The 15163-nt window shown below is 41.0% G+C and overlaps 1 protein-coding gene across 21 annotated transcripts in view; it reads left to right on the top strand.

The window, feature by feature from the left end:
- The window catches only part of FOXP1 (forkhead box P1), a 494548-nt gene that overhangs the window by 337476 nt on the left and 141909 nt on the right, over positions 1-15163 (top strand). Inside the window, exon 1 of one of the 21 annotated variants that reach the window (XM_073351111.2) lies at positions 3909-4506. The exons of 19 other annotated variants lie outside the window; for them this stretch is intronic. The gene's annotated coding sequence lies outside the window, so the exon portion shown is untranslated. Of the gene's footprint in view, positions 1-3908; positions 4543-15163 lie in introns of those variants that run through there. One more of the 21 variants, XM_073351112.2, reaches the window with a different exon arrangement.

Genomic DNA, 15163 nt, shown 5'->3' with positions numbered 1-15163 from the left:
TTACTCATTTGCTTCAGAGTTTAGGGACTAGTAGACAAGGTGGAGCATAGTAAGCAGTGAGTGCTCCTGTGTGTGTTGTCTTAATATGAAACTGATGTTGCATCCAACAATATCTGGAACTGGTCTCTTTTTGCTTTTTTTTTTTTTTTGGTTTTGTTTTGGTGGGTAACATTTCCACTGTATGATTGTATAAAATCTAAGACATGTCTGACCAAAATCTCAGCGATCAAAGCTGGAAATGGCTGGAACCCTCCTGCTTTTCTTTGTTTTGTTTTCTTTCTTGTGTAACATGTCAAGCTTGCCTGATTTTTGCATTCTCACCCGTCTCGGTGCACTTGTATCTTTCCTATTCTCCTTGTTCCTCAAACTTTCTTCCCCTTTTTCTTACTGAATGAATGCTTATTTTTTGTTTTTTGTCTATGACAAACAGTACAGTATATGACATACAGTATATGACATTTTACCGTAAATCTTAATCCATGGTAAACAATTTGTGACCATGTTTAAAGGCTTGGCAACAAATCTCACTGAGACTGAGACAGGAAAATAAGTGTTCCCTATCTCTGATGTTTGCTTTTTGGACTCCACCTACAGCAAATACCTTTGTTCTTTGACCTCTGCCAGAAGTACTCTTTCTACTTTATTTTCTACTTTTGGCGTACTTATTGTGTGGTTTTTGGCCTCTTCAAGTACATTTTAGCTACCCAACTGTTTTTGGAAAGCAGTCTTGTTTTCTATGACCCAAATGCTGCAGTACTTCATCAGTAAGAAGTTTACCTGAGTAAAGACCTGCATAATTTTGGCTTTGTTGTGTATTCCAAACATACCTCTTGTGCAGTTACTACAGTGAGTCCTATACAACCATTGTTAAATATATCGCAGCCGGTCAGTAACTTCAAATGGTATGTATCACATGTAGTGGAAGCACCTCAGTATTTCACAGAAAGTAAAGAAAGAACAATTAAAAGTCATTAAAAGCAGTTTTTTATTTTAAACATACCAGAGGGTTGGGAATTCCACAGTGAGGGGTATAATGTATACAGGACCAGTCACCAATCAATGATGTTTCAAGTTGCATTCTGTGCCATATGTTTTAGGTGCAAGAAGTATGTCAGTGGTGAAAAACGCTCAATTTAAAATTCAAATGACTGCACTTACTAGGAAATCCCATACAACCCTAATCTGTTTGTAAGGTGACTGACACAAAGTGCTTTTTGTTTTAAGGTAAAAGAAAATGCTTTCAGGATAGGGTTTCTGGTATAAATGTCAGGTGCAATGCAATGTGTGCTCTCTAAAGAAGTCGAGTAGATAACCTTGGCATTTAGGACATTGCCTTTTACAAAATGAAATTGTATTTTGTTTTTTTAAAAGTAGGACTACATTAAGAGGTCACTTATTAGCTATGTTTTTGCTAGCTGTCTGAAACTCAGCTCTACTGTCTATTAAACTCAAACCACTATGTAAACATTCCTGTGTTGTTCCTGGTCTCTACAATGGCCAGGGGGATCAGGTTTCACCTGCCTGCACATCTTCAAGCAATTAGAGCAATTAGCTTGAAGCCATTTCACATTCAAGGTCTGCTGTGACATTCAAGTCCAGAAGACGTCTGGAGGAAAAAAAAAAAAACAAAAAAACAACAACCCAGAATATAGAATGGCCACTTTTCAAAACACATGAATAAATAATCCACTTTCTCTTTTTGTATTTACAGCTACTAAAGGATGCTGTTATATGGTTCTGAATACGTATACAAAATTGTTGTTACCAAGAAAGCATCCTAATCATTTAAACTTGATAATGAAGTTTTGCCTATGTGTTGGGATGGGTAAGGGAGAGGAATAGCAACCTGACTTCCAGTGGTTATTGGTGTGAAATTATGTTGTCCTGGTCGTATTTATTGACCTCGCTTGCTTGTAGGACAATTTTTTCTTCTTATTTATGTGGGGATTTATATTTGATGTTAACATTGTAAAACTGCACTCATTCAGGTACATGTATCAGTTACATTGACATTCAGCACTGAGTTTAGTGATTCTAGCAGTAAGTCTTCAAAGCTGCTATTTTTTAAAAGGTTGGAGCAGATTAGTGGTGACCTTAAAAGATTAAACTAGTACAGTTTAAAGATAAATAATCAGCCTTTAGCACATTAGATAGCTACATAAGCATGACAGAAGGTGACTTTCTTCCAACAGTTCTAGAATCCAGGAAGCATTTTTACATTTGTAACTTGGCTACACAGGACCAGTGCTTAGCACAAAGCAAGACATAAACTGATTACACAACTTCAAATTGGTTAATGCAGTTTTAAATCCACAGTTTTCCTGTTGGTTTATTATGCAGAAGAGGGTAATTTAAAAAGCTATGCCCACTGCAAAAGATGATCTTGCTTTGCTGTCCTGGAGGGTGTTCTTAATCAGAAATAACCGCAGGCTAAATTATATTGTGGAATTCTGCTGCCCTTTAACCTACTGCCTGCTCATTCAATGTTTGCTAACAAACAGCTCTCAGTACAAAATTGTTTGAGAATTATTTTTTCGTTATATGTGCTGACTTCAATTAAAATAAGAAGCTTTTTGGGGGTGGGGAATTTAAAATGTATGGATGTCCTGGGAAAGTTTTAGCAATAGTTCCTTACAAGTCTTCTCCAGTACTTAACTATAAACACTGTGGCACATGTAGTTCAATTTAAAGAAAATCATCTCATGAACTAGTTTGTCTATAGTGGTGGGAAGGAGGAGAGTTTAATGACAGTCCAGTAACTAGCCACTTTGAAGAGCTAGAACTCTTAAGACACGTGCATCCTAAAAGGGTGGATGTTCCAAAGGACGAGGTTACTCATCTCTTGAATTTCCACCAGCAAATCTCTAATTCTGCTTGTTATTTTATGGGCGAGCATGGGTAACTATTCCATATTATAAACCGTGATATTTTGAGTGGGGAAGTAAAGTCATGGTGGACTTTTTTATTTTATGTTCAGAAATACTTAATTAAAATGTACAGTTGGCAAATTAATTGGCAAGCTTAAGGTGAGAGTTACTGAGTTAGTAAAAGACTCATTGCACGACACCCGTTTTCCCCCTTATGTTTACATGCTGGAGCGGAAACGTGGTACTTCAAAAGGAGGTGATGCCTCTGTAAAGCAGATCTTTCCAAATTTTTTTTCTAGACTAGTCTTCTGTTTCTATGATCTGCCTTTTGAACTGTTTTTGTGGCTGATCAGTTCCACCTAATATGTCTCTTGATTTCTGCTATTGTAATACTCAGACGACATGCTGTTCTCTTCATTTTTATAAGCTTTAGATGCTCCTGCCTGTCATACTCTGGCGGTTTATCTTCAGCGTCTGGATTTGCTTTCAGACTTGCATGTCTATCAAGCTGCTGTTGCTTTGAATGTGAGATCAAAAGAAGATGAATTCCAGTAAAAAATTTCCTTGTATGAAGAAAAGATTGGGGCCTATGTAAACATTCCACTGACAGCTCCCAATGAGTTATTTTAGCAGAGCATTAGCACCCAGAATGACAGACAGTCCAAAACTACATGCTAAATAACAAATCAGTCCCTTCAGCAGCAGCACGTTGCCACAACACCAATGCATTTTCTAAAGGAATCCTGTTCCTCTTTTTTTTTTTTATTGAATATGGATGTTCGACTGTTCATCTCTTTTCAAGCTGCCTTACAGTGCAAGCCCTAGTTTACTTTTCTTGACAATATCTGTATCATGTCACCAACATGACAGAAGACAGGACTTTGATAATTGGGGTGAGAGACAGTCAGTGAGTCATCCTGAGTTAAATAGGTAGTTTGTTTTAGTGAGTGAAAGGAAAATGTAAAGAAGAAAAAGCATCTGCTAGAATATTGAATGCATACTCCTGAGATGTTAGATCCAAAGGGTTGGAGCGGGGTGGGAGTGGGGGTTGTGTCTTGTTGTTGTTGTCTGTTGTTTTAACAAATCAAGCAGTTTGAAAAATAGCTATGAAGTCTGGCCAACCCTAAAAGACAATTTTAGACATAAATGTATACCACTGCAGAAAGTAGGAAAGTCTAGCTGGACTGAAACTATATGTAAATATGAATTTGCCTAGCTGCATAAATGAACTGAATTTTTGCTGCTGTTTGGTCTAGTTCATTCCGTGTGTTTCTGCGTACAGACAGGGTGCTTTTAATAATGCAGAATTAATAGATTTTTTTTTTGTGATGTTAAATACAACTTTGAAATTACCTGCAAGCTCCTGCTGATCTTTCAACTTTGCAAGTGAAGAATTGCTTAAGGAATTCTTGTGGTTTCTTTGTCATTTTAATAAAAGCAGACGTTGCTACTGTGGAGGCAAACCTCCCGTTGTTGCCTACAAAGGGCAGTGCTCCAGTGTGTTTTCCCTTCAGTGTGCGCTTCGGCTGCACAGCACTTCCTGTTTATTCAAACATCTTTTTACCATTCTTCAACCCCCGCTTCACAGAAACAGCCAGAACACATCTACAGCAAGAAGACGGAAATCTAAAGACAGACAGTAAGAGCTTACTCTGTTAAACTCTTCATTTTCTCTGTAAGTGTTCAGAGAAAAGGAACACGTAGCTTGGGTTGAACTTTTCACTTGCTATCTTCCTCTGTGGAGGTATTCTTGCAATGTAAGAAAAATTCATAGCCCAGGTTTTTAGAGCAAAATAAGATGATTCAGTTTGTTTACTGCCTTGTTGGCCACCAACGGGTATTTTTTAACAGATTTTAAGAGATCTGGCTAGTTCTAACTCCTCTTTCGGTGCACTGTCGCTTTCAAATATATCTCTGGAGCTTAAGCAGTCGTGTTGTCATTAACCTTTTGGGGGCTGACTTTAGCTTAGAATCTATGTATGCTCATTATGTTTTTTGTGTGTTTTCCTAACGTTTTCACAAGTAAAAAAAGTCGAGAGAGCAAAAGAGAGAGAGATTCAGAATGTGTGTCTGCAGAAATGTTTTTTTTTGTCTTCCCCAAATTGTTTGCTCTGTCACCATTTGTGAACCAGTCTTGCTAATATTTGTTCCAATTTCATGCTAATAAAGATCAGGCTGCTGAAACAAGCATGGCTATTATCTCATTCATATTACTGTTGTTCAGACTGGTGATGTTACAAAAGAAAAGGGAAACCATGCTCACTTTTGGTGACGGTTGTTAACTTTCATGTTCGGGGCTTTCTCTCCAGGTCTTCAGTGTTAATGATTAGGGTATCTGTGCATCTCAACTCTTTTTCAAAGATAGCATTGACTCTCTGTGGAATCTGCGTTTATAACATGTATGTTGTTTATCCTGTCTGTTGAGCTGACTGACTTAATAAAGTATTCAATATTTCCTTGATATTCTCCCCTCTCCCTTGAAAGTCCACCAAAATAAGTAGGCAACTTTTTAATGTGGTCATTCATGGCATTCGTATACTGGCTATAAAACATAAGAGGAAATGGAAAATATGTAGCCTGACCTATGGAGAAAATCCATCCTCACTGAGACTTTTTCTGCCTCCGTGGGGTCCTAATACACTTTAAAATTTTAAACGGTAAACTCCCATCTTCCTAGAAAAGAGAGCGAGTGAGAGAAATCGAGCTGTGTATTCAGCCAAACCACAAGTACAACAAACATATTTTTAAAATATATTGCTAGGCTGGCTTTTTAATGTTCAGAAGTTGTTCTTCTTTGCAGGGGAAAATGGTATTTGCAACTGCCTTAAGGACAATTTGTTTAACAGTAGGAGTAATTGCATGGGGAAAATGGAAAGAGTGACTGAAGTTATTTACTCAGATGTTAGTGTAGGTGTGGGGCAGAAAATTCACTGTGGGAACAATGGGCTGCTTTTCTTGGTATCATAGTCTATTTGATGACCATCAAATTTCCCAGCTCGCTGGTTTTGTTTTTTCTGGATGGCATGTTTGATTATTTATCAGAAGGGAAAGGGAGTAGCTGAAGCAAATAAACATGTGACCAAGCTGTGTTTTGTTTTCCACTCAGAAGGCCATGCCCTTTAACAGATATACAGAAAATAATAAGGGTATTGTTTTATGATAAAAGGAAATTGTGTGTGTCATTTTTTAGCAAGTCACTTAACCCTTCGTGGTCTGTGACCTCCACCTTCTAAAAGCTCACAAGGTTTGCCCCTGGGAGTTAATCCACTGTTTTTTATGTTTTTGTCAGTGGAATGTTGCCACTGATTATTTGTTCCACCATTTGGTATATTTATTATAGTCATTTCTGCTTCAGCCTATCCATAGGGTTTTTTTTTTTCATTATAGTTAGGTGGTTGACTAAATCAGAACCACTTGCAGTTTTGTGGAAGGATAGATGTTGACTCTTGAGCAAAATATTGACAGCACCGTTAGCCGTTCTGATATTGCTTCATCCAGTGTTACAATGTGGAGTTACAACAGTGCTAAATCCATTTCAGACACTCTCTCTCTTTAACACAATTCTTATTAATATCATCGTGGACGGTATGTGGCTTCTAATGAGAGTTTTAGAGAATGTTGACTATATCTTCTGTGAAAAACTATAAACTAAATAACTTAAGAAATAAAATAAGGGGTTGTCTGATCGGTGGGTAGCAGGTTGCATGTTTTAAGGTGCTTTTACTGAATTAAAAGAAACAAGTTAAGATGGTGACATACTGGGGTACAATTCAGACCATTGGGGGGGGCTGTCACCCTTTCCCTGCCACCCCTGCCCTGCAACCTGGGGTGCCTTACAATGCCTTGCTGAAATAGGTCCCACCTGGGCCACTTACAAACAGCCTCCCAGGATGCAAGTCACACCCTGAGTGCCTGTGTGTAACTGCAGCCTGCCAGCTGCAACCTGGCTCTCACCAGCCTTGGTTATACTGTAGGGTGACCCCAACATATCCCCAATAGCGACTTCCCCCCCAGAAATGTGTGTCCTGTACTGCCCAGCCCACTCCTGGACAGTACAAATATTTTAAATCCATTATTCCTTGAAGGGGATAATATACCATTTTATAATCTTAAACTGAGTTACCCTGACACTTCATTTTAAAAGCAATGGATTAGTAAAATAAAGTTTATTAACTACAGAGAGAGAGCTTTTAAGTGAGTACAAGTAATGAGGCATAAAAGTCAGAAATGGTTACAAGAAAAATAAAGATAAAACACTTAACAGTGCCTAACTTAACAAACTATTAGATTTATGCAAAATTTCTCACCACATGCTTCCAGCAAGATTATTGACCAAACTCTTCAGATCAGGACTCCCCCCCACTTCCCCTGAGTCCAGTGGATGTTTTCCTTTGTCATCTTAGGTGCGATGCCAGAGACAGACTGGGCAGGGGGAGGTGTTTGGGGTGTTTGCTCTGCTATTTGTAGTTTGTTCAACTTTTGAAAAACATTTCTGTCTGGGAGCTCGGAGACAGAGTCTGTGTGGAAGGATGTTCTCTGCTGTTTTTTCTCACCTGTTTGAGTTTTCTTTGTTTTCCCTCCCTGCTTGATGACTCTGTTTACTGCTTAAATGCAAATTAAGGCAAACATATACTCGTTTGTTTGAGATAGGCCTGTTTAACCAGTTTGGTGCTAAGTGAGTTTCAAACATCATACAGGGAAATCCTATAACGTCACGTACAATGTTGCTACACCTATTTTATCAGGACAATACTGATCAGCAAGTTATGAGTTTTCAAATGATATCTTAAAAAGCATACATTGTACAGAGATTATTACAATAGTGTGTAGGGTGTGCATTCAGGGCTTTATTCTGTCACACTGACATTTGTGTGAAAGGAAACTGAGATGCAGTTTGTTTCACATTGTGCAGGTAGGTATAAATTTAATAGACTGACTTGCTTTCAGAATCTCTCTTTGTCTCTTAGAATTGCATGTCAGTTCATGTGTTTATTAGCTCCCCTAGTCTGTAATACTAAGTGACTTGCTACTGTACCTTAGGTGTATTATCTAGGGTAAGGGTCATTCTTTTTGACAAGGACCTAGATTATGGTCAAAAAAGAAAAATTGTATGATTCTTTGAAGTTGCATAAAGAGATCCACATTGGTAGTGGATCCTAAGGAAGGATTTGAGTTAGGACAAAGCAGTGGCTTTATGAAACTAGTTTGAGGAGGGTATTTCTTGCATAACGGGCTTGGTTGTGAACACAAAGAAGTTTGTGGGAGAAATGGACAAACAGGCAGTGGAGCCTGGCATTGTAGGCTTAGTATGGGGGTAGAAGATGACATGACAGAACACAAGAACAGATGAGTAGAGAGGGGCTAGGTAAGGTAAGGACCAAAAGCTTGAATTTGATGCAGTGGAGAAGGGGGAGCTAGCAGAGGGTCTCAGCAGGCCCATGATATAATCAGAACAACAGGTCAGGAAAATGTTCTTAGCATTAGAGTTTTGAATGGGCCCCGAAGAAGGAGAGACTGGGAGGGCAGAGAGCTAGAGGGTACCATACTTGAGATAGGAGATTATGAGAGTGTTAAAGGTGTGAACAAAGACAAAAGGCCATGTCTTAGAGATGTAATGGAGCACACTTCAAACACAACCACGATTTATGGATCTTGAGGGAGAGCAGAGTCAAATATGACAGTCAAGCTGTGGGCCCGAGTAACAGGGGGTATGGTGGTGTCAACAGTGCAGAGTGTGTAAGAGAACATAGGAATTAGCATACCAGGTTGGACCAGTGGCCCGTTTGGTTCAGTATCCCATCTCTGGTCATAGCTATTACCAAATGATTAAGAGGAAGATGCAAGAAGCCTCAAGACAGAGAATTATGGAATAAGCTGCCCATCATGGAAGTTTCTTCCTGACCCCTGATGGTTAGAGGTTGACTGATGCCCTGAAGCATGAGGGTCCAAACCCTCTTTTATTTTGATCTTTTTCTAGTGTATGGCTATGGATGTTCTCATTATTATCTATTCGACTGTCTAATCCTTTTTGGAATGCTACTGCACTCTTTACATTGGTGGTAGCTTGTAAAAGTAAGTTCCAAAGGATAAATTTGTTGCATTTTAAAATTAATAAATAAATACATAAAAAATCCCTTGATCAGTTTTAAATTTCTTGTAGGACAGCTTCACTGAATGTCTGCCTTCTATTTCTGCTTTACCATTTAAAAAAAAAGTTACTAGAACTGAACACACTGTTCTAGGTTAGCTTGTGCTACTGCGTTGTAAAATGGCATTGTAATATTTGCAGTGTTATTTTCCATACCATTATCTATAGATCCTAACATTTTGTTTGCTTTTTGACCCCCTGCTGTGCACTGAACAGTGGTTGCTTTGAGATGTCCACAGTGATGGTGAGGTCTTCTTCCAGAATGGTTACAGATAATTCAGAACCCAATAATGTATACGTGTAGTTAACATTATTCCTGCCAATATTCAGTGTCTTTCAATTGTTAACAGAGGGTCCCTTTGAAGTTCCTACAGTCTTCACAAGTCTCAACTAACCTAAGTAATTGTGTCTCACATGCAAATTTTGCCACTATGCTTTCCATCCCTGGAAAATTACAGAATTTATAAAAACAGTATTGGTGTTAGTACAGAACTTAAGGCTGTTGACACTTTTGCTGTGTTGAAAATTGGGTTTTTATTCCATGAGCCTCTGAATGCAATTTTGACCTATAATGTTTCAGAACAAGGATTAAAAATATATTTAAAATATCTTGGCTACGTAATGGAAACATACAAGCAGCCCTGTTCAATATACAGTTTACATCATAGCCACAAAAAGGCAGTGTCCACTCGTACAGGACCTTTTCTTGGATATGAGAATTTCCTTGACTTCTGGTGCCCGAAAAGAACCTTCCGTGGCTGGTCCTCCAAATATTCAGTAGTCTGATTCACTTTGGATAAACATGCAGAAGTTCAGAAACTGATCCAGGCTATCTGTTCCCCTTTAGCCTGCAAAAACCGTCTGGACATCTCATAAGATTTTTTCATACCTCAAACAGTTCAGTTCGGGTTCAGTTTGCATTATGAGCTGAGGCCCTTGTCAGGTAGTTTTCATTCTATCAGGATGTGTTCGCTCAACCCCCCTTTGTCGCTGGGATAGGCCTCAAACGTTCTGGGCCTTTCCTTGCCAATATAAAGGTAAGTTTTTCTTGATCTTTGGGAACCTTTTACCAGGTGATGTTTAAGTGGCTCTGGCGAGTCTCGATAATGATTTCTTGCAATAAGAGAGAAGTGTGGAACAAACCCTTTTACTCCATTACTGCCTGTTACTTTGTAAGAGAGCCACGGAAGATTTCAGATGTGACTAGAGAGTAGAATTTTCCTAGCCTTTGTTGCTGCCAGCGCTGGTCCTAGATTCACTGGTACCTGTGGCATAACTGGGTTGGGCCCCGCATCCCATCGTCTCTTGCTTCGTGTCTGCCTCCTTTCTTTCACCTCTCAGCATTTATGGAAAGGACAAGAACCACCCTCCTAGCCCCACCTGCAAACTTTCATAGTTTCTGAGTAGTTCCTGCATACCTGGCAGCATCTGAAAATGACAGAGCTGTGTGGAGCCAAATCCATGTCTCTTCTGAATGCTAGAAAGGCCTTCTTGAAGCCAAAGGGGCATGGTTCTATTTTGGAGGGACAGGATTTAGGGAGCTAGGCTCTGCGAGGGATTCCAGTGTGTCCATGAGCATCAGGATTTAGGGCAGGGATGATGAATCTGCCATTTCTCTCTGCCTAGAAAGGGCACAAGCATTATAGAAGATACTCCAATGCAGATGACAGAATGGCAGCTCTGGCGTGACTCCTCTGCCATTCTGTGGTGTTGGAAGGAAGGATTCTTATTTATTCTGCTGTACTTCCCCTTATTTCTGGAGAGAAATGCCTCAGCACACAGCTGTGCCCTTGGGGAAGGATTTGGGCCTGTGGGAGAAAAATAACTTTTTTTCCTCTCCGTTGGCCTACATAGAGCTAGGAGACATTTCAGGGGCACAAACTGGTGAAAATTATAAACACTTTGGTAAAAAAGAATGTGCATAAATATATAATGGTCCCTGTATTGCTCCAGCAAAGGAATCACTCAGGAAGTGTGTGGCTACATCCATCTGCCTAAGCCAGGCAGTCAGGCCCAGCCAATCACCACTTTCTGTAATGAATGAATTAATTTTTATCAAAGCTTCTCCTTCCCCCAGCACCAATATACAGAGCTGACCAATGTCCCCTGGGTAAACGCCAGATTTCCAGAGACCACTGTGCTGCAACAAATGGGTGGAGGACAGGTGAAGGGTGGACAGGCGGGAGATATGGGCAGGAAGGGTAGCCAAGAACAGGGGTTAACTGAGGAGAAAAAGAGCAAGACTGGGAAGAAAAATCAGAGGTGGGGTATGAGAGATGGAGAAAAGGGGGTGGAGAGGAGAGAGGTGCCGTTGCATGTTTTCCTGTTCTGGAAGGGGTTGAAAGCACAGGCTTACGAGGAGCGGAGGAATCAGACATTGGAAGAAAACATCTGCTGTTCTTCGCATCTTCTGTATTTTACTTCTCTTTGGGCGCCTCTTCTTTTTGGTTCCTTTCCAATTTGCTAGCTGGGTCTGCTCACCTCCCCTTGTTCTGCTCCTCCCAGAGGAAGAGCACCTGGTGCTGCTGCTTTGCGCCTTTTTCCATACTGCTCTGTTCCCCCTCACTCTCCACACGTCGTTCTGATCCTCAGTGTCTCCAGGGTGCAGTGATGCTACACTCCAGCGTACAGGTGGACTCTGCCTGCCTGTCCCCGTCCCCCCCCCCCCTCTTCTGCTCATCCCCACTTGCTGCTCGCAGAGGAAAAGTGCCGTAAGGGGAGGAGCACAAGAAAAAGGATTGGGAGTGAAATTAACCAACCCTGAAACTATAGTGTATCCAGACTTCAGAGCTTGGTGATGTCACTGTGCTTCTCCAGTCCCAGGAGCTGTGGAACAGAGTTGTGTGTAAAGATGGTTGGGAGCTGCGAAAGAGGAGACAATTGACAAATACTGGCTGAATCCAACAGCACTTCCCAGGCGTGACTGAATGGAAGCAAGAAAACCCTGTAGGGTCTCCACGGAAAAGGAGTGGTTTGGAGCTGGCCTGTTCAGCTGCCATTGCAATATTACCTAACTTAGCCTATGCCTGAGGCCACTAAAATGTTGTTAAACTTGAAGAAAAATGGATGATAAGAAATCTTATATGTCTGATACTGAAGAACCTTTTTGTGCCTGAAACACTGCAGGGATTTTTTTAAAAGGTCTAATTGTGTGAAAACATGACTTCATGTTATTCTTGCAAGGTCAGGGAGGAATGTCTCACATCTGGAAGTCTGGGTTGGGGTAATACTCTCTTTCCAGGCATGGTCTTGATTTCTTGGGGGGTTTTTTGGGGTTTGTTTTTTGTTTTGTTTTTTAAGAGTATAATTAAAATCACAGTAAGACTGTGATACTGGCAAAGAGGTCACTTCCTGCTTCTGCTACCCATGCTCCTCAGACTGCCATGTTATCAGCCCTGATTACTAGTAACGTGCTGCTTAGATACTACCATCTTTCCCCTCATAGAGGAGGTTTTCTCAAACTATGAGCCCTATGCTTATTGCTGGGGATATCTCTCCATCTACCCAGGCCCACATAGGGGGCAGCACCTGTGGCAAAGTCCCAAAAGAAGGGACATAAAAAAAGATCCATGCGGGAATTGAAAAGCATATAGGGATTTTGTTCTGTATTGTAAATTCTGTAACCTGTGGTTCTCTATTTCTGAGGTAAATAACTATTAACCACAAAAATACGGGCAGGGGCACAAAATGTATGTGAAACGTACAGGCAGCACTGGAACTAGATCAAGTGATGCCCCTTGGAATGAGGGGCATTTGAAGGATATGATGGTTGAGCATGGATTGGTCTGCGTGGGGCCTAAAACTCTTGTCCATCTTTTTATTTAGACCTTTGGCAGTCAGCAAATCCAAATTCTTGATTCCCTGTGAATCTTTCAGCATGTACTGAAGTCTCACTCACATGCTTTCGTAGATTCGTAAGGGCCTGTCCAATCAACTAGTCTGACCTCCTTTATATCTGTGCTTGGCAGAACTCGTTGTTTTTTTATACATAATTTTGACAGATAATATCAGTGTTTATTTTTAAGCATTTTTTTCAGTTTTGTTTATTTAAGTTTTCACAGTTCTGGGAAATTATGAGAGGAGCGGTCAGACAATAGCTATTTAATGATAGTAGATGTTGGGGTTCAGGAAGTTAAAGTTTTATAACTGTTAACACACACAAACTGTCAACCGAATATGTCAAAATGTAAAGTGAAATCCTTAAATCAAGCTGCGATACCATTCTCCAGCAAGTTCTCATGTACTTTCTTATGTTACCTGTCTGTAAATTTCAGCGATTACCTTTTCAGCGATAACTATTTTCCCTTGTTCTGTCTGTGTAGAGTGAAATGGACATTTACTGATAAATATCTAATCCTTCCAAGCCTGTTCATATCAATGGCCATTATTTTTCACCCTCTTAGCCCTCTTTAGAGCTGCAGGGACTCAACCGGGTTTCCCCTGCAGTAGCAACTCCTGCTCAGGGGGGGTTTTGGTGCTAGCACTGAGTGCAGAGAGACTTTATAACCTCTGCTGTTAATATTCCCTTTCTTCTTCCCTTCTCACCCCATGTCCCCCAGTGGTGCCCAGGTAGCTTGGAGCCATATGCGGGGAAGAGGAGGTAGTTGCTGTCTGCCTCAAGGCTGGGGGCTCAAACAGGAGAAGATTGGAAAAGTAGATTAGGGTTATGGAGGCTTCCCTTGAGCCATTATTTCCTTTCCCTGTACAGTCCCACTTGAGCTCTTTACCACGGGCCCCTGTTTCCCAGGGTTCACATGCCACTCTGCAATTTGTCTGGGTCAGCCTTACTGCATCTGGAAAAGCTTTGGGGAGAGAAACAAGCTGGAGCGTGTTAGGCCTCTCACTGAAGTGTACTCGGTCCAGGCTACCCTACCTGCATATCCTTTAGTAGTCGGGTGTTTCATTACGAGATGATGGATGTGACTATTGAGAACCTGGAGGGTGGTGCTGCAGCTCATTTGCTTTGATAAAAATAGGGTCTCATGGAAAACCAGCTTGAGAGCCAATGCCATCGTATATTGAAGAGAAACCGTTAACAAGAGGCTCTGTAGGGCTGGACTTTGTAATTATTTTTCAAATGTACAGTTCCTGTAAAGACTGTACACGGCGCTGTACAATTTACATGGCCCTTCTGTTTGTAAAAAAAACTTTTTTTTACCGTTTTTCCCCCCTGCAGTGTTTCCCACCCTTAATCCCCTTCTCAGATTAGCAGCTGCTGGTTTTCTGAAGTCATTGGAGTTGCTTCAGATTTATATTGAGAGCAAAATGTTGCCCCCTAGTCTTGTGTTTATGACTTTAAAATGGTTGTGGAAATTGAAAGATTGAGTTGCTCATAATGAAAGTGTTCGGTATCAGCAACAACTTAAGCTGTAGGAGACTGGGTGTCCTGGGCAAACAGCTGAGTAACTGCATTTTGCCTAACCTGGCAAGAAAACGAACAAAAACCTTTTCTGCGGAAAAGGACCTAGGGGTGACAGTGGACGAGAAGCTGGATATGAGTCAGCAGTGTGCCCTTGTTGCCAAGAAGGCCAATGGCATTTTGGGATGTATAAGTAGGGGCATAGCGAGCAGATTGAGGGACGTGATCGTTCCCCTCTATTCGACATTGGTGAGGCCTCATCTGGAGTACTGTGTCCAGTTTTGGGCCCCACACTTCAAGAAGGATGTGGATAAATTGGAGAGAGTCCAGCGAAGGGCAACAAAAATGATTAGGGGTCTGGAACACATGAGCTATGAGGAGAGGCTGAGGGAGCTGGGATTGTTTAGTCTGCAGAAGAGAAGAATGAGGGGGGATTTGATAGCTGCTTTCAACTACCTGAAAGGGGGTTCCAAAGAGGATGGCTCTAGGCTGTTCTCAATGGTAGCAGATGACAGAACGAGGAGTAATGGTCTCAAGTTGCAGTGGGGGAGGTTTAGATTGGATATTAGGAAAAACTTTTTCACTAGGAGGGTGGTGAAACACTGGAATGCGTCACCTAGGGAGGTGGTAGAATCTCCTTCCTTAGAGGTTTTTAAGGTCAGGCTTGACAAAGCCCTGGCTGGGATGATTTAACTGGGAATTGGTCCTGCTTCAAGCAGGGGGTTGGACTAGATGACCTTCTGGGGTCCCTTCCAACCCTGATATTCTATGATTCACCATGTCCTGATC

Source organism: Lepidochelys kempii, chromosome 7 (genome assembly GCF_965140285.1).
Source record: "Lepidochelys kempii isolate rLepKem1 chromosome 7, rLepKem1.hap1, whole genome shotgun sequence".
NCBI classification, from domain to species: Eukaryota; Metazoa; Chordata; order Testudines; family Cheloniidae; genus Lepidochelys; species Lepidochelys kempii.
This window is presented reverse-complemented; position numbering and strand designations above follow the sequence as displayed.